This window comes from Xenopus tropicalis, chromosome 8, assembly GCF_000004195.4.
Source record: "Xenopus tropicalis strain Nigerian chromosome 8, UCB_Xtro_10.0, whole genome shotgun sequence".
Lineage (NCBI taxonomy): Eukaryota > Metazoa > Chordata > Amphibia > Anura > Pipidae > Xenopus > Xenopus tropicalis.
This window is the reverse complement of record NC_030684.2, coordinates 64,685,126-64,705,709: the sequence shown is the minus strand read 5'-3', so window position 1 is coordinate 64,705,709 and position 20,584 is coordinate 64,685,126. Positions and strand designations below refer to the sequence as shown.

Below are 20,584 nucleotides of genomic sequence, written 5' to 3'. Positions count from 1 at the left end.
TCTGCTCGGATCAACTGGTCCAAAAGTTCAGGCCTTCTGGAAGGTCCTTTAGAAGTAGACAATCTGCCTCCTATTTTTCAAGACATCCCATGGGAGACCAAGGTCATCAAATATCTAGGAGTCTACCTGTCAGCTGAGGAGTGCCCTGTCTCGCTGAATTTCAGTGAACTAGAGGAGCGTGTCATCATCCGTCTTGGAAAGTGGAAGGGTCTTGCTAAAGTGCTTTCTTTGAGGGGGAGGGCATTGGTGATCAACCAGCTTGTGGCCTCTCAACTCTGGTACCGGCTGGTGTGCCTTAGCCCAACTCAAGAATTCATTGCTAAGATCCAAAGAAGGTTACTGGACTTTCTCTGGTTGGGAAAGCACTGGGTATCTGCAGGTGTTTCAAGCCTTCCCTTGAGAGAGGGTGGGCAGGGAGTTGTGTGCATACGCTCCCAAGTGCACACTTTCCGTCTCCAACAGATACAGAGATACCTTTATGCAGACCCTGCTCCACAGTGGTGTACTCTGGCATCCAGCTTTTATCACAAGGTACGCAACATGGGGTATGACCGAAAATTATTTGTCATCGAACCTGAAGGGTTCTTAAAAAACCTCTCACCATTACCGGCATACTACCAAGAGACTCTTAAAACCTGGAGCATGGTCTCCGTGTTAAGGGAAGGAGTTATTCAAGGGGAGGACATTCTAACTGAGCCCTTACTTTACAATCCGTCTTTAAAGACTAGGATGTTAGAATCCACCAGCATCCGCCGCCGCCTTTGCCGGGCTCAGTTAACTAGAGTTGGGGATCTCCTGGATTTTGAGAGAATAGATTGGGTGCAAACTCAGGAAGTTATGCAGCGCATGGAATTGCGCACCACCAGAGTTCCAAACCGTTTAATCAAGGAGATCAAGGACACCATCTCCTCTGGCTCTCACACCTTTATTAATGAGGTTTTACATGCTGGAGAGCCAGATTCCCCTTGGAATGCCCCATCTCCAGCCATAAAAATAGCACCTAAGATCCGTCAATCCCCTCAGGCTGCTCCTTCTCCCAACCTGAGCCAGTTGGAGAATTTTACCTTGACACGCTTTTGTGACATGCCACGAAAACTACTGTACTCTCTCATGCTTCACACTATACACTTCCTTGCCCTCGTCTCCCGCTATGATACCATCTGGAGGCGGGTGCTCAAAGAGGGTGAGAGACCCCAGTGGCGAGCCCTTTATTCCAGCTTGGTGCCCAGACCCACTGGAGACCTGAGCTGGAGAGTGCTCCATGGTGCACTGAGCACAGGAGAGTACTTGGCTCATTTTACAGACTCCCCGGCTGCTTGTACATTCTGTGGCAAAGGGGAGTCCCTGTTTCATATTTACTTTTCATGTGCCAGACTGCAACCTCTTTTAGCTCTTTTGAGGAAACTCCACCTGCAGTTCTGGTTACACTTTTCCCCTCATGTTTTTATTTTTGGACACCCAGTGTCCCGGGACAATCGAGGAAAAGACCTTCTCTCCAATTTGCTCCTGGCTTTGGCCAAACTAGCCATCTATAAATCCAGGAAGCAGAATTTGGAAGGTGGCAACCCTCTGTCGGCAGAGGTAATGTTTCGGGTGCTGGTGCGTTCCCGCATCAGAGTGGAGTACACCCAGGCGGTGTCTGCTGGTCGGCTAACCGAGTTTGTCGACCAGTGGGCAATAAATGAAGTACTCTGCTCAGTATCCCCAGACTTGGTTTCTGTTCCCACAACCCTCACACTCCATATTTAAGTGCACTTTAATTTGAGTGACAGTTTTAATACATTCAATTAATCATCTCCTTTTTTAAGGATGTGTGATTGACTTTGGCGAGCAACTACCCGCCTGCAATTTGAATAATATATTAGCTACTGAAAATTCAATACGTTTACTGCATTTTCTGTGGGGTAAAAACCCAAAAAAATACATTGACCCCCCAAAACCATATATTTTTGGAAAGTACACATTCGGGCAAATTCAAAATTGGTACCCCTGTCTTTCTACTCCAAACTACAGAGTCGCAGTGCTTTCCCAAAATTGCTAGTTTTGGTGAAATACCTGAAAAACACATCAAATCTTCCACTTTCAAGCACCATATCTCCCACATAACATTAGGTACCAAGAAAACACACCGTAAATATGAAAGCCAAGGATCCGCTGAACAGTTTGATACCCATTGTGCATAGGATCAGCACTGTATCTGGCATTTAGAGACCCCATAAGGACGTCAGTGCATAGAGATTGCCCCAGAGGTCTCTTTAGCTACTGAAAATTCAACACGTTTACTGCATTTTCTGTGGGGTAAAAACACAAAAAAATACATTGACCCCCCAAAACCATATATTTTTGGAAAGTACACATTCGGGCGAATTCAAAATTGGTACCCATGTCTTTCTACTCCAAACTACAGAGTCGCAGTGCTTTCCCAAAATTGCTAGTTTTGGTGAAATACCTGAAAATCACATCAAATCTTCCACTTTCAAGCACCATATCTCCCACATAACATTAGGTACCAAGAAAACACACCCTAAATATGAAAGCCAAGGATCCGCTGAACAGTTTGATGCCCATTGTGCATAGGATCAGCACTGTATCTGGCATTTAGAGACCCCATAAGGACATCAGTGCATAGAGATTGCCCCAGAGGTCTCTTTAGCTACTGAAAATTCAACACGTTTACTGCATTTTCTGTGGGGTAAAAACACAAAAAAATACATTGACCCCCCAAAACCATATATTTTTGGAAAGTACACATTCGGGAAAATTCAAAATTGGTACCCATGTCTTTCTACTCCAAACTACAGAGTCGCAGTGCTTTCCCAAAATTGCTAGTTTTGGTGAAATACCTGAAAAACACATCAAATCTTCCACTTTCAAGCACCATATCTCCCACATAACATTAGGTACCAAGAAAACACACCCTAAATATGAAAGCCAAGGGTCCGCTGAACAGTTTGATGCCCATTGTGCATAGGATCACCGATGTATCTGGCATTTAGAGACCCCAAAAGGAAGTTAGTGCATACAAAGAGTATACACTGCAATATAAGCTACCGGCATGTGCATTATGCGGCATAAGACCCCCTAACAGTAAGGAGACCCTAGAAAACTATACATTTTCCGAAAGTACACAATCTGACAAAACAAAAATGGGTAAATACATCTTTCTACTGCAAACTACCAAACTACAAAGCTATGCTAAACAGAACGATTTTTTTTACATTTCTGAAAATTGTCACAAAGCTTGCATTTTACCCCATTATGTACCCCCACATTTTGTACCGTATCAACATGAAACATTCTAAATATGAACGCCAGGGGTCTACTGAACAGTTTGATGCCCTATATGCATAGATTTACCAAACTATGTGGGGTACAGGGGCACCCAAGTAAAAATAGTGCATATGAATTTTCACATAAGATGCTTCGGCTCATGCAGTTTTTGCACCCGGTATGTGTATTATGTGCCATACGACCACCTAACAGTAAGGAGACCCTAGAAAACCATATATTTTCCGAAAGTACACATTCTGACAAAATAAAAATGGGTAAATACATCTTTCTACTACAAACTACCAAACTACAAAGCTATGCTAAACAGAACGGTTTTTATGACATTTCTGAAAATTGTCACAAAGCTTGCATTTTACCCCATTATGTACCCCCATATTTTGTACCGTATCAACATAAAACATTCTAAATATGAACGCCAGGGGTCTACTGAACAGTTTGATGCCCTATATGCATAGATTTACCAAACTATGTGGGGTACAGGGGCACCCAAGTAAAAATAGTGCATATGAATTTTCACATAAGATGCTTCGGCTCATGCAGTTTTTGCACCCGGTATGTGTATTATGTGCCATACGACCACCTAACAGTAAGGAGACCCTAGAAAACCATATATTTTCCGAAAGTACACATTCTGACAAAACAAAAATGGGTAAATACATCTTTCTACTACAAACTACCAAACTACAAAGCTATGCTAAACAGAACAGTTTTTATGACATTTCTGAAAATTGTCACAAAGCTTGCATTTTACCCCATTATGTACCCCCACATTTTGTACCGTATCAACATAAAACATTCTAAATATGAACGCCAGGGGTCTACTAAACAGTTTGATGCCCTATATGCATAGATTTACCAAACTATGTGGGGTACAGGGGCACCCAAGTAAAAATAGTGCATATGAATTTTCACATAAGATGCTTCGGCTCATGCAGTTTTTGCACCCGGTATGTGTATTATGTGCCATACGACCACCTAACAGTAAGGAGACCCTAGAAAACCATATATTTTCCGAAAGTACACATTCTGACAAAACAAAAATGGGTAAATAAAACTTTCTACTGCAAACTACCAAACTACAAAGCTATGCTAAACAGAACAGTTTTTGTGACATTTCTGAAAATCGTCACAAAGCTTGCATGTTGCCCCATTATGTACCCCACATTTAGTAACGTACCAACATAAAACACTCTAAGTATGAACGCCACTAGTCTACTGAACAGTTTGATGCCCAATATGAATAGATTTACCAAACTATGTGGGGTACAGAGGATGCCAAATTGAAATACAGCAGACAAAATGTCCATGTGCAAAGACAAGTAACAAAGAACAATGTAAAAAGCAATAAAATTGATAAAGATAAAAAAAAATCACTAAAATCATTTTTTTTTTTTTGCCTAATAATATCTGCGGGCAGAATAACAGTTTGAGTATTTTGGCTAGGGCAAATAAGTTTTACAGACAAAGTCAAGCGAACAACAACTATGCATAACTGAAAATGCTATAAAATGGCTAAACATGCAGTAAAATACCCAAAAATCCACCAAAATCACAAAAATAATACACAAAAGGTATTGCGCAGTGCGGTTAGCGAATACACTATCCGCAATGGCAATAAAACATTTTTTTCAGGCAAGAATAAAAACGATGCGATTAGAAAAAAAAAAATAATTACAAAATTACATAAGTGTGTAAGTGTGTGTGTAAAATGTGTTTTGTGTGCATGTGTGTGAGTATGCAACCAAGTGTGAGTTTTCTCTAAGTGCTGTAAGTGATGAATGTTTGAAAACCTTCCAAAAATGCATGTGTGTGTGTGTAAGTGTGAGTATAAGTGTGTATTAGTGTAATAAATGTGTGATTGTGTGTGTATTTGCCACTTACTTGGGGTCTAGAAGATCAGGATCTGCAGGAGAAACTCGATCTGGCACAGCAGCATCAGCTCATGTGAGGGGGCGTGTCAGGAAGCAGGGGGGCCAGAGGGGGAAGCTGCGGAAGGGAGAGGAGCTGCACAGAAAGCCACGTGGATGGCAGGTAAGTCCCATGGGGCCCCTGGGTGATCGCTACCCAGGGGCCACTCGTTCCCCACCTCTGACTATTGTCTGGAGGCTGGGGAACGAGTGGGGAGCGAAGGAATGGCTTGAAAAGCCGTTTCTCCGCTCCCAAAACCGGAAGTGCAGCAGGACGTAGAATCTACGTTCTGTGGCACTTTGGTCCTTTGATACACAGGACGTAGATTCTACGTCCTGTGGCACTAAAAAGGTTAAAGCATTGGGGTATATTAGCTACTGACCCTAAATATGGGCATCTATTTAAACTATTGCCAGCTTTTTCTTACAGGAGAGGTAAGAATATTGGAGCGTCCATCAAACAGAGATTGGCTCCTAAGCAATCTTTTACAACTATTACAAAAAAAGGAACCTACCCATGTAGGAACTGTAGCCATTGCAATGGCATTATTCAAGGCTCCTTTGTCACACACACCCGCAGCATGGCACCAGGCATGAAGTGGGAGGTTTTTTCACGTGTGACAGTAAGGATGTAATTTACTGCATCAAATGCCCTTGTGGGTTAGCTTATGTCGGACAGACTACAAGATCTATGAAAGTAAGGCTCAATGAGCATAAATCTACTATACGCAATTACCGACCTCAATCCCCTCAGAAAATCAAAAAAGATGGGATAAGCAAGGATAGTGAGAAAAAAAGAGAGACTCTGTTAGCCAAACATTTTTTTAATTGTGGGCATCAGGTGGCACAAGTTAGGTGGTAGATTTTGGAAAGGATAACTATTAAACAGGGGCAAGAAAAAAAGAGGCTATTATCACAAAGAGAATGCTATTGGATATGGCTTCTCCAAACACGTCATCCAAATGGGTTAAATGATTAATTTAACATGTCATGTTTTTTTATAGATATTCTGTATAGATATATGATGATAAATTACATTATGCTTGTTTTTATTGCAGATAAATAATCTTTTGACTTTGCAACAGGGACAGATATTCTCTTTCCACTGCTTGTTAGGGTAAGAAACTTTTTATGATATATCTAGTAACAATTTTAACAATGTTCTCTTTTGTAACTTTTTAATGTGAGAAGTATCGTTTTATGTTTCACTTTTCCAGGAGTTTCTTCTATTGGCACATCATTATCTTGTGGACTTTTGACACAGTATTTGAATGATATGGCCAATATGCACTTGTTCTTGGTTTTCTAAGTATAATACTTTTTTTGTAATGGATCAATTAAACACTATGTGAGCTTTTTTTAAAAAAAAAAATTAAATTTTTTTTAGGGTTATATCACCTTTAATATATTGCACTTCCGTTGTATGATGTAACTAGTATGTAACCAATTAATTATGGTGATTTCACTAATGAGTTGGGACTTAAATTGCTGTTCACTATACCGATTTGTATGCTTGATAAAGGGGTTATTTTGCCCCGAAACGTTGCACTACCGCAATAAAGTTTGAATTTAAGGACTTGTCCGGTTTGTAGCCTTGAGTGCCATTGCATTACTTGACAATGCTGAGAGGGCTCAGCAAGGCTTAATGTGAAGCCTGAGTGTTCCAGAGAGTGGAACTAACCCTGGAAGGTGAGAACCCTGAAAAAGGGACAAATCACAACCCTGAACTGTATATTGATGAACTGTCTTATGTTTCTGTTGGGAAGAACTGGCCCTGAAAAAACCTGTGTTTTGCCTGAAGACATGGTGTCCCTGTCTCTATGCTCCAGATCCTCTGCATGCCTGCCTGCCTACCATTGCTAATTCCCCCAAAATTATGTGTACAGGCAGTCAGCATGTCACACTATGTAAAACATTTTCCAAGACTTTGAACATCCTCTAAACTAAGAGAGGTGGGCAGTGGTTGCCAAACTGTGGGGCTGCCCCATTGGACATTATTCATGATGAAATTTGGATAGAATACCTACTTGCTGCTGCTACAATATCGGACTCGGTTGAGCAACATCAAGAAATCTGGGACCGCTGGACATCATTCAAAACACAAGAACTCCAACACCAACCTATAATGGATTCAAATGACTCTCCCTGACTTTTATCTGGACACCCTCTATCTCCCGTCAGATTTAACGTATCAGGAATTACTATATAAATTACTCAGCTCCATCATAACTCTTCCTCTCTCATTTACTTTGAGATGTAATGTTACCTATGTCACCAATATTTAAATAAAGAGATTATAAAAAAAAGAATACCTACTTGCCCCTTTAGGTCAATAAGTCAATATCTTTGTTGAATAACAATAGGTTGAATTCATTTTTTGTTATTTAGATCTTGTTTAAATACCTTGAACAAAGAACATTTGGCAACAGATATCTATGGTATTTCCAAATTGATTCAAAAGATGGTAGTACCGTATATACTCGAGTATAAGCCGAGTTTTTCAGCACTAAAAATGTGCTGTAAAAGTAGCCCTCGGCTTATACTCGCATATATACGGTAATTGCACTCAATCTAGAAGAAATACGCTCCTTGCACACGCAGACCCCCCCCCCCCGTGGATGACAATATGTTGCTGCTCACTTGGAATCTGCAGGAACAATGTCCAGGCCGGTCAGGTGAGTGTGCTTGTAGGTATTGTAGGCCGAGGCCCGGTGTGTTCTAGGTATAGTGCCCTTGCTATCCGCTAATCTGAGAGGTGGCTGTATGTAGCAAAATCTTAACCCAAAATGCCAAAGGCCACTGCTGTCCATCAGCCAGCAGATTTTGCCCCTCAAACCAGATCTGACGAGCCTCTTTCGCTTGATGTTCTAAGATTTGTAGTTTTACTAGTGGTGGACTAATGGAGTAAATGGCTATGGTTAACATTCAGCAAAATAGGTGATGCTCATAGAAACGGCTACACAGTTCACTTGTACATTCCGAAAGAGAGCCCCCTCGTCAGTGGCCGCATTAGGTTCCCTGCGTTTAATATGCTTTAAACACGCTCGTTGGTTGCACTAAATTAGTGTCTTAGTGAGGATGTGAATGTAAAATGGGACTATAGGGGGACGTGTCTGTAAGGAATGATTGTGTGAGTACAGAGCTGTGTGCGGAGGACAGCGTGTGCGGCGCGTCGCTGCACCATTAAGCGATTCTGATTGAGGAAGAGATGAGGTAACACCATTACATAAATACACTCTGTGCCTTAAACCCATGGCAAATACAATGAGGGGATTAGCTTGATTAACACCTTTACTGCTGGTGACAATAGTGCTCTGCAAAAAAAAAGTAGTGTTCCTGCAAGCATGCTAAGCAACGGAGAGGTTGGGAAATCAATGTACACATGTGTGTTGCTAGCCAGCCAGTTGTTGTTATTGTTTTTAACTTGTGCCCTGTAATTATTTTGTCAAAAGTACCCACATGCAGTTCTTCACGAATGAAAAAATAAAAAAGAGAGAGAGATGTACTGGTCTCTATATCATGAGAGGTTTACATAACTTGCTAAGCTCTATGGCTAGTGGCACAGTAGTTGTTTTATCAAATGTATATAGAATAATTTTGTATTCATTGAAGTGGCATCCAGAACAGCAATTTACTGTATTTAAAGAATACAGAAATGCCATATTTCGTTATGGGATTAAAGATTTTGTATATATGGATGCTTTTCATGCAAGCTGCACCATTGAGGGGCTTATACTCGAGTCAATAAGTTTTTCCAGTTTTCTTAGGTAAAATTAGGTACCTCGGCTTATATTCGGATCGGCTTATACTCGAGTATATATGGTAAATCCAAAATGTAATAGTATTATTTTCCTTACTTAAAACCTATGGACTACAATTCTAATTGATTATCTGTTTCCAGCTAATAAAATCAAAAGATGGTCTACATTCCACTCCAGTGGAACCTAAGTTCAAAGAAATGTTATCGATTGCTTAACAAAAGCGAACAACCATTTCGATTTATACTGCTAGCTACTGGTAATATCTTTGTAAAAACTTTGGTCCCAAACCAATCTCAGTTTGCCTTAAATGCAAATAAATAAATGTTGACAATAAAATCAAAAGATGGTCTACATTTTTTAAACACTTCAGTGGAACCTAAGTTCAAAGAAATTTTATTGATTGCTTAAATCTAAAGACACAAGAGAACAACCGTTTCGATTTATACTGTAGCTAATGGTAATATCTTTATAAAAACTTTGGTCCTAAACCAATCTTAATTTGCCTCAAATGCAAAATATTAAATGTTGACATTTTTCATTATATTTAGAATTGTAGAAAAATCTAGGACTTTTGGAATGAACTCAAGGTCCCTAGAGACACCTACAGAATCTGTCTATTTTAATCCATGATCTGTTTTATTGAATAATGTACAATTTAGATATTAAATGTCAAATCCTTTTTTCCCTTCAAAATTAACCAGTTTTATAAAATATATTCAATTAGTTATTATATCACTATATCACTAATTTCCTTTTGTGGATAAAGTCCCAATGTCCTACAGTAAAAGATGTATGTAGTTATCTTAAAGTGTTACGTCTACTAGATACAGCATAAAACAGAACTGGTTCGGAAAAATGACAACATGAAGACAAAAGAATTGTTAATTTTAGTGATATAGGCGAAGGAAAGGTAAAACCTAAGTAAGCTTTATCAGAAAGGTCTATGTAAATATAGACATAAGCACTTACAGAAAAGCTGCACTTAGTCCTCTATCAAAAGAAACACAGGATTTCTTGTCTCCTTTTTTGTAAACATGTTGTTAGGGTATCTAACTTCCCCTCTGATAAAAATCCTTCATTTCTGGGGCCAGAGTCTGCGCAGCTCTCTCCCCTCTCCTGCTCCCCCCCTCTCCCCCACCCTTAGACTGCAGGCAGGCAGCTATGAACACCAAGCTAAAATGGCAGCTGCAATCAGAGAAAGCTTCTAGGGCTCTTTACTCATGTATGATAAAGTTTTCTACAGAATAAATATAGTGTTCTAGGTGGCACTAATGTGGCAAATCTATTGGCAGTAAAATGCCTAAATGGCTTTCCTTCTCCTTTAATTAAACTTTTTATGAATAGTTTCAAAATTATTTTAAATTACCAGGATCATTTATGCTCCCTCTAGGTTTAAAGATCTACCATGTAAAAGAGATCAGACATACGTTTTAGGGTGTACAGAACATTTTCTGGAGAAAGGCGTGTTCTTGAGTGCTATGGATGTTGGAATGGCAATAGAATTTTGGGGTGTCTTAATGATGGCCTGATGCCAGATACATAGAACACAAATTTTATACTTATAAAAAATGTATTTTCTGTTTTCCTGAGGGTAAATATGAATTGATTGGGCTCATCAATCAAATGTAAGGGTAAGGATTTAGCCATATGTGTCTCCTGTGGCTAGATATTACATATTATCAGTCCTTCTCAAAAGGTCAAGGAAAAGTTAACCCAAGAGTGACTGCTGCCTAATTGTCTAAATATTTAGATATATATAGAGCCAATTACCAACAATGCATTTTTTTGCCTGGACTATATTAAAACTTTATGAGAAGTGTTTGGGATCCTGTAAAGGTAAAATAAATAGTTTAAAACATTTTCAATTATTTATTTCTAGCAATTGCACTCTCTGTACAAGCAATTTGACCCCCCTGAACCCCGCCCCCCCCCCAGTGCCGAAAACAAAAGTGCCGAAAACAAAAGTGCCGAAAACAAAAGTGCCGAAAACAAAAGTGCCGAAAACAAAAGTGCTTGGGGGCGGCAATGCAGGGGTTGCCTTAGGATGACTCAGGGCCATAGAACTGCTATTTATGTAACCCTTGTTTGTTAAATTACTGTAGGGCCCCTATACGTTATAAATTAATGTAAAGTGCTGCGTAACTGTGTGACAGTGTATTTGGAAAACACAATTGTCTGGCATAAATATGTACAGGCAAGAGTGCATTAAAGGTGAAAGATATGGGCTGCAGGGGGATGCCTAGTGGAGTTAGGGTTAATATTCCCTCTCTGTCAGGTAATTAGGTGGCAGCCAAGATTAGATCTGCCTGTAGAGGTAAAAGAAGGTCTGCAGGAGGCTCTGCTTGGAGTAAAACTGTGTCTCTGTGTTCCCAAAACATTTCTTCAAGACAGAGATTTAACCATGGGCACCTACTTTAAGGCCAGTGGGAGCAACATCAAAGGTGGTGATAAGCAACATGGAGATCAATGCCCTATTGGCACAAACATTAGAGAAGAAATTGCACAAAAAAGTCATAAGCACATGTATGGAGATGTATTTAATCAGGTGCAAGCATATGCCACTGTCTTGAGTCCCACAATAAAGACATTTTAAAGGAGAAGGAAAGGTAAAAACCAAGTAAGCTTTATCAGAAAGGTCTATGTAAATACAGCCATAAGCACTCACAGAAATGCTGCACTGAGTCCCCTATCAAAAGAAACATGGGATTTTTTTGTCCCCCTTTTTTGCAACATCTTCTTTGGTATCAGACCTCTCATTTAGGGCTCCTTCAGGTTTGGGGCACGAGTATGCTCAGTTCTCTTCCCCTCCCTTCTCCTGCTCACCCCTGCCATAAGAATGCATAAGAACTCACTTCCCCACCATTAGAAATGTGTGGTCTGAGCTTCCAACGGCTATAACTGCAGCAGGAAGCTACCAAGTCCAAGCTAAAATGGCAGCTGCTGTCAGAGGGAGCTTCTAGGACTCTTTACTCAGGTATAGCTTTCAGCTAAATAAATAAGCTTTCAGCTAAATAAATATAGTGTTGTAGGTGGTACTAATGGGGTGAATCTATTGGCAGTAAAATGCCAAAATGACTTTTCTTTTCCTTTAAGGGCAGAAGTCATAGGTAGGAAGCAGTCAGTTCTCATGGCATCCACAGAAAATTTTCCAGAGGGTGGCAAAGTCAGCAACCAAAATCAAACTGTTTTCTGGAATAACTCTCTACTGATTTGTAGGTAAGATCTCCATAAGGGCCGTGGCATACCCCCCAACTGTCCCGCTTTTCGCAGGACAGTCCCGATTTTTATGGCGCGTCCCGCTGTCCCGGATAGTTCCATGAATGTCCCGCATTGCGGGACATTCATGGAACTATCCAGCACAGCGGGATCCGCAGGCTGGAGATGTTCATGCTTCGTCGGCTGCTTCGTTATGCCTCTCTTTGCGCTGCGCGACAGGCCCTTTTATAAGGTTGCACCTGTGGGTGTGACGTCATTACGCACGGGGCGCAACCTTATAAAAGGGCCTGTCGCGCAGCGCAAGGAAAGGCATAACGAAGCAGCTGACGAAGCGCCTATGGGAGGTACGGGGTGGGGTGGAAACTGTGTATAGGGGGCACTGTGTATTGTGGGCTACTGTGTATAGGGGGCTACTGTGTATAGGGGGCACTGTGTATTGGGGGCTACGGTGTATTGGGGGCTACGGTGTATTGGGGGCTACGGTGTATAGGGGGCTACTGTGTATAGGGGGCTACTGTGTATTGGGGGCTACTGTGTATGGGGGGGCAAAACTGGTACTTAGTTATAACTCACTTATAACTGACTGCCTTCTCTCTATATTTGTATTTTAATGTAGGAGTTGCTATATTGTTTTCCTTAGGTCATTCAGTATGAGGGTATAGCACATTTTCATCTGCTCCCGCCATTTGATATATATAAAAGGAGTATTTTTTTTTTTAAATGGGGTGTAGTAATTGGGTCGTGGCCACAAAAGGGGGCGTGCAGAGAGTTCAGTAGCACTTTCTGCCCTAGCAATGCAGCCTCTCTTGATCTGCTCCAATGCCGAAAAGTTTACAGCCCTAAAAACACCCGGTAGAACTAAATATATTTATTATATGGCTGCTGTGGTTTCTTCGGGTCAAAGGGATGGGAAGTTAGTGAGTATGTAAGGGAGTTGCATGATGCAGGCTGATACTTTGCAAGTAGAGTAGCCACCTGTCCAATAAAAATAGTGCGTGATGCCAACGCTAATATTTGAGAAGAAAGAAGGCCAGAATTTTTTCCACAAAACATGGCAACCGCATATTCAAGGAACTCAATACTGCACAAAATAACGTTATTTAACCTAGAAATATTTTTGCGTATAAAAAAGGCACAATCAGCCCTATTGCGTCTCTTGCGCGCTGAGGCTCCTCGCCACCACAGGGCGGCAGTAAGCAAGTCCCGCAGCATATTCAGCATTACGTACAGGGCACAGCACTAACGCAAATATTGCGCACCATCCCGCAGTTAGATAGATCCGAGTTATCGGTACAGCGGTATATTTCCTTTATATGTTTTGCTTTAGCAGTCCCGGCCCCGCTCCCACTCCAAACGTAACACGCAAGTCGCACCGACTCTTAGTTCTGCCTGGTTGTTCCATATGCATATGTTCAATACGACTGGGCTGCCAAGCAAAGGCAAAGGAACATGAATTACTAACCCTAATGTGGAAATGAGCGCTGCGCTGCTGTTCTCGCTGTCCCAATCCTCTGGCTGCAAAATGGTCCGTCTACTGTTCTGTTGTCCATAGTCTGGGATTTTCCCCTGTATGCCTCCAAGACAATAGCACAAACAACGAAACTCTTCAGTTCGTCTCTTCCCGTGAGTTCCCGTAGTGCTCCAGTGGCGCAATCGGTTAGCGCGCGGTACTTATATGACAGTAACTTGTGAGCGATGCCGAGGTTGTGAGTTCGAGCCTCACCTGGAGCAGAAGTTTTGACGCGAAATCATATCTCTTTAGCCAAGTGTTAGTCGCCATGCCTTAGTATGCTTGCAATACACCAAATAATGTGAGCGCAATGTGGCTACAGGTTTCCAATTCTTTGGTAATGATACTTTAGAATTCGGTGCATTTTGGTAGGTATTCCCTCACATACTGTTTGTTAGTAAGGGGAGAGGGCTGAATAAACACTGCATTACTTAACATTCTCTTCGGCTTTCTGTTCCCATAGAAAAAAGTAATTAAATTCCAATCTTCTTTGAATGAGCAGCTTTTCACAACTTGACCGCGTGGCCTAATGGATAAGGCGTCTGACTTCGGATCAGAAGATTGAGGGTTCGAGTCCCTTCGTGGTCGGATTTTTTAATTATTACATTTTTTCAAATTGAGTCAGACTTTTAAACCTGACACTCATGTGTGTATTATACACAATATGTCTTTGGACAATTGTTTTTTTTGCTTATGTTAAGGGCTATGATCAACCATATGCAACATGTTTCTGATCAGTGCCTGACGAGAAGGAGGTTGAGGGCAATTCACAAACGCCACATGCGCCTAATACACATACAGAATCGGCTGGGTCGTGTGGATACTGGGAAAAAATCCAGTGGGCCTCGGCGGCCCAGATTTGATCCCCCCCAGGGCGCTCTCACGATCCGCTGTCTCCCTCCCCTGACACTCTGCAGGTAAGTTTCTTTTAGGAGCGTTTGGGGGAGGGGGTTGGAGGGGGCCCTGAGACAGAATCCCCCCCAAGTCTGACCCTGTCACAGCGCTGGATTTGTAATCCGGGCGCCCCAAGGCCACCCTCCCCTGCGCATGCGCATTATGCAGATTCGTGACCACTCCCCCCCCTGCCGCTTGCAGGGCGCATGCGCGTCTATTTATACTCACATACAGAGCAGTGGGGAGAGGTCCCCATTGCTCCATATGGCAGCAAATTTCAGAATTTCTGTGTGGCGGGGCGGCATGCCGCCCCTAAATTGTTGCCGCCCTAGGTCCGGGCCTTTGTGGCCTCGCCATAAATCTGGGCCTGCCTGTACACATCTGATGTTCAGGCTAATGTCACACGTAGCATATGGAGCATATTTTTGGCTGAAAACTGCTTGCTGAGAATATGTTCCATATGCTTAAAAATGTTCCTACCTGTGCCTGTACCCAAATGTATTGAATATGCTCGGGTGCAGGTACATGTAGCCAATATCTGCCAAAAATGCAGTCTCACGTTTTTTTGTGGATATCGGTTACATGTGCTTGTACCCATGCATATTCAGTGCTATCAGGTGCAGGCACGGGTAAGATGATTTTCAAGCGTAGCGTATTATTATTAAAAACACTGTTGTTGTATTGCCATAAAAGGTTGATTTATAAGCACTGCAAAAAGTTCTTTGCATCATGCCTATGACAAAGGGTGTCTGTGCTCAAAATACATAAGACCCCCGACCTTGATGTTTAGTATAGATTTTTAATGCAGAGGAAATAATTTTTTTATTTTTATTAGGGGATCCAAGTTTATGCTCAACTTTTTTTTGTTGATGTCCTTATGAAAGAACTTATTAAAACCAGACATGCATTTAGAAGAGGAAAGACTGGCATAACAATAGATATTTTTCCTAGGAGTTTAAGAAAAGATAAAGGGCAACAGGCTAGACATTCCAATTACTTTATTTCTTCCCACCTCAGATTTTTGCTCAGTGTTTCTGCATTGCCATTGACCCCCAATAACAACCCCCTTCCCTAAACTGACTAAGGGCTACTTGTAGCCAGCTACTCGTTGCAGCTACAAAACGCCAGAAAATACCCTGCAAATACCCTGCTAAAACACACAAGAGAAAATTATCAGTATTGTCTATTTTGTAACTGTGAGAAGTAGATGGCTCTAAAATTACAGAATGCCATATCCATTGAGTGCAGGTCCGTAACATGGGGCAAGGGGATGTTTGCAAATTGCAATAGATGTGCTTCACATGCTTCACATTGGCATCTGTGCTTTTAGTCATTCCAGATATGCCAAGCATGCAGCAATTCTTGACAGGGATGGAATTTCCTATAATCGGTAAAGCCTGGGACACTTTCAAGCAACTAGAACTTTTTGTAGCGTAGCATGCCCATGTCCTAAGCAGTTCTTTGTATGATATTGTACTGTACAGAACAACATTATTTTGGTGTTTTATAAATATATGTTGTTAATGACAAGAATAATAGCAATAATATACAAAGTACTAACATCTGAGATTGCGGCATGTTTCAAAGTGGATAAAGATATGACACTTAAAAACAGTGTTGTAACTGTAGAGAAAGCAGACCCCGTGGTTGGAGGGAACCAGAGGACAAGGGAGCACAGACCATGGGGTTCTGCTTCCTCAACAGTATAGAAATCCCCCTTCCCAGCCACTCTCCCACAAGAGAGCTGGTGGGGAATACACATGGGCAAGAGGGTAGAGGAGTAGAGCAACACAGCTCTGCTTAACAACTATGTTTTACAAATACAAATAAATACAGAAGCAGCATGTAGGTTATATTAATGCAAATAGATTATTTAATAACTCTAACAGCCATACTCATATACCATCTAGCAAAATTTAGGAAACTATGAAATTCCACCAGTACCCCAGCATATTACAATAACCATGCTTACTACATTCTCACTAATGCAAGTTGTGCAAAGAAGGGTCTGTTTTTTAAATTTACATAATATAACAAAGGTGGATGTATATGATGTGTATGATTTGTCTGGTGCAAAGCATTGTAAACCCTCTTGCGGCGACAGTTGGTTTTGACTGATAACTACAAAATGGCGTTGGATGCGGATCATGATAGCATTGGCATAAGAAAAACAAAATGTCACCTTATTCAAAATATACAAAATATTTACGGAGGTGCTTAGTGACTGTCAGTTGTTTTCTTAAAGGCAATTTTAAGGGAAAATTAAAGTGGATAAGATTGGACTGCAGCAAATGATGTATGCGGCCTCAAATGCAAGTGAGTCTTTTAATGACAAAAAAGTTCTGAGGTTCCAATTAATTTTTCTCACACTCTGTGCAATGGGATGGTCTTTCTCCTGTGTGTATGTTTCGGTGCTTAATGAGAATGGAATTAAACATAAAGCTTTTGTGACTCACATTCATAGCGTCGTTCTCTTGTGTGTGGGTTTTTTGGTGCTGAACAAGGTTTCCATTTCCAAGGATACAACAATGTGCTAACAAAACCCTTTAAATACCCTCCCCACTAGTAAATTTAGGCACCAAATGACATCATCAGTCCATTATCAAGCTTATGTGCTGTCATACAGTCCTTATCTTAGTGAAGCTCAAGTGCTACCATTCTTTGACCAGTAGGTGTCCCTGTGGTACATCGCCATGGTGTGTGATAAAACAAAGTTAAATACATTACTCACAATCTAGACATTCATAACATGGAATTCTCTTGACCATTGCTTGCACAAGAAATCGTTCCCACCCTCCACTGACGTTGAGGGCTGAATCGTCAGATATGGAGGTAGAAACAAAAGAAATTCTACCCCCTTCTGCCGATTCAGCCCTGACGTAGATTTTGCTCAATCAAAAAATCAAAATCTTTTAACCTGGCCAATTGACGAGTTGACCGATATCCACAGCCTTTTGCAATATTGGTTGCCTCGCCTCATTTTTGTACGATATTATTGGTGCGTGTATGGCCAGCTTTACACACTGTAATAAATATGCCCCTAGTGTTTTTCACTGCATGAGAATGAAGATGGAGTTGACTGACCCCAGTCTTCTATATGGGATTGTACTGATGAAAAGGTGTGCAACTGTATCTGAAATTGTGCATGTCCAACTGTATCTTCCACTAGAGATTACGGACCTGGACTGGGATTAAAGTAGGCCCTGGCAAGTACATAGATGGGCAAACAGCTCCCCTTAAACCCACTAAATAGTGACTGTCTAGGGCATCTATTAGCCTTTGACATTTGCCAAAATTCACAGATTGCCAGCCCAAACCTGGGTGATTACCTGCCCTAAAGAATGAGTGATGAAACTTTTCAAGATTAAGAAATACATGTACCAATAAAATTGTTACATTTTTGGCATGTGTATGGTAGCCTCACAATATCCATGTACTATCAATATCCGTCAGTTCAGGATTGGCCAGGTTTTAAAAATTTAATCTGCCAATGCACCTTATATGTGTGTCGGCAGATGGGGCCGGAAATTTGGGTAGGCAGAGTAAGCACCTGCCGAGGGTGCAATCACTGGGGGGCACACGTTAAAGGGGAAAGAATTTTTTTTGTTTTGTTTTGTTTTTTAGTAGTAGTATTTTATTAGTTATCTCTTTAATAAACCACTGCCCCCAACCCCCCTCTGGCACGATGTATGACTTGTATGACCCAGAAGCACTCCCTGATGTTGGCGCTGTGCGCATGCGCAGAAGCGCTGTGTTGGCGCTGTGCGCATGTGCGCCATTTAAACAAGTGGACAAGCACTGAGGGACAGAAGCTCTGGGGTGCTACGGTGTGTGCCGCGCTGTGGGAAAACCTGAGGCCTGAGCAGGAATTGGCTGGGAGTTCTCTGACACTGCAGGCTGCTGGTACAGGAAGGGGGCAATTCTTGATTGCTGGCACAGGTACATATGATTTGGGGGCAAAATATGCAGATTTTGGACACAATTTGGATTGGCTGCTGCTGGCACAGGTACAGATGGGGGGCAATATGAGGGATTGGCTGCTGCTGGCACAGGTACAGATGGGGGGCAATATGAGGGATTGGCTGCTGCTGGCACAGGTACAGATGGGGGGCAATATGAGGGATTGGCTGCTGCTGGCACAGGTACAGATGGGGGGCAATATGAGGGATTGGCTGCTGCTGGCACAGGTACAGATGGGGGGCAATATGAGGGATTGGCTGCTGCTGGCACAGGTACAGATGGGGGGGCAATATGAGGGGTGGGCTGCTACTGGCACGGGTACAGATGGGGGGCAATATGAGGGATTGGCTGCTGGCACAGGTACAGATGGGGGCAATATGAGGGATTGGCTGCTGGCACAGGTACAGATGGGGGGTAATATGAGGGGTTGGCTGCTGGCACAGGTACAGATGGGGGGTAATATGAGGGGTTGGCTGCTGCTGGCACAGGTACAGATGGGGGGTGCAATAAGAGGGATTGGCTGCTGCTGGCACAGGTACAGATGGGGGGCAGTATGAGGGATTGGCTTCTGTTAGCAAAGGTACAGATGAGGGGCAATTGCATTATCTAAAATGCTAAAAAATGAGATTTTAGTTGAAACCATATAATGGTATGGTGGCTAATTGAAGCCCTTGCCTAGGGTGCCAAAATACCTTGGCCTGGCCCTGTCGGCAGATGAAGAAACAAAGAGGCGTTGCAGCAAAGGTTGCCATCTGCCCAGTAAAAATTAAGCCTCATGCCACTGTTATTAACAAGGAAGAAAGATACTTTTTTTTTTTAGCTAGGCTGATATTTATTATTTTTAGAAAAGGTGGCAACCCTAGTCTAAACTGTCTGCCTGACTGGAGCAACAGAAATGTTGTTTGTTTGCGCTTGCGTACCAGTCAGTGAATTCTGTCAGTTTGTGGCTGCCTTTGACTTTTCACCATTAGCTCATTTCCTAAGACATTTTTTCCCACAGACAGGCAAAATAATTGAAGATGCCCCTCCTGGGCTTGGACAGGCAAGTCAGGCAGGATCAATAATATATTCCGAACTCTACTGGCATTTTTCTTCTTACTACTAAATTAATTGCACATAAGCAGTTATTAGCGCAATGAAATATCGAGCCTGTAGCAGGCACTGCGTATTTATATGCACACCCAGCGCTAGTACAGGTAGTTGGGGCAGATAAAGCACGTAAGAACATAGCTAGTACTGCTCCTTGCTAAGGGGGTCCGCCACCAGGGCAGGTAGACAAACCGCGGGTATGGAACAGGGCACAGACATGGTACCACTTTACATAAATACCAAAACATCAACGTTCTTCCCAATACAGCTGCAGTCAGCACTATGCACACAGGGAAGCCTGGCAGTATCCGATCTAAAGAGCAGTAACCATTTCTTTAAACCGGCTTAACTCAGAAGGCAAATAAGTCCCTTTGTCCAAAAGAGCATTGTGGGTATGCGTTACACAAACTATCTGGATCCGTCCCGTAGCTCAGGTCGCGTTTGGAGAAATCGAGCGAGGCGTGGGTTATTGGTTCTTGCCCACATTGTGACGCGTTTTCGGCTTCTGGTTTAGCTTAGTAACTAGGCTGCACTTTCTATTCAGAGAACACTACAGAATGGTAGAACGGGTACACAGTGCGTATACCGGAAGGTCGCACAAATAAGCAGTTGAGGAGCGTCTAATAGATTAGCGCGGAGAACTAATTATAAAGTAAGTATTTTCATGGCATTAAAAAAAGTGTTATGAATGGAGTAGGTACGATATCACTGGCAGTACCAAGTCTCTGTGGCGCAATCGGTTAGCGCGTTCGGCTGTTAACCGAAAGGTTGGTGGTTCAAGCCCACCCAGGGACGTGGCTTTTATTTTTTTTTTTAATATTATTATATATATATTTATTTCAGGCGTTCAACAATTAAGGTGGTGGCTATTGTGTAGCTGACTCTTAAATGTAGTCTCAATAATTTGCCTACCAGCTAAAGGGACTGTTACTGAATAAGTGACCCACTAGATTCAT

General features: G+C 42.0%; 3 non-coding genes across 3 annotated transcripts; all 3 read left to right on the top strand.

Annotated features, from left to right (window-relative positions):
* Window positions 1-13,813: 13,813 nt before the first annotated feature.
* Window positions 13,814-13,906, top strand: trnai-uau. The gene is given in 2 exon segments: window positions 13,814-13,851; window positions 13,871-13,906. It is a non-coding gene; the product is annotated as a tRNA-Ile (tRNA).
* A 294-nt stretch (window positions 13,907-14,200) lies between these two features.
* On the top strand, window positions 14,201-14,273 carry trnar-ucg. Its single transcript has one exon. It is a non-coding gene; the product is annotated as a tRNA-Arg (tRNA).
* Window positions 14,274-20,349: 6,076 nt separating this feature from the next.
* Window positions 20,350-20,423, top strand: trnan-guu. The gene has a single exon. It is a non-coding gene; the product is annotated as a tRNA-Asn (tRNA).
* Window positions 20,424-20,584: the final 161 nt, after the last annotated feature.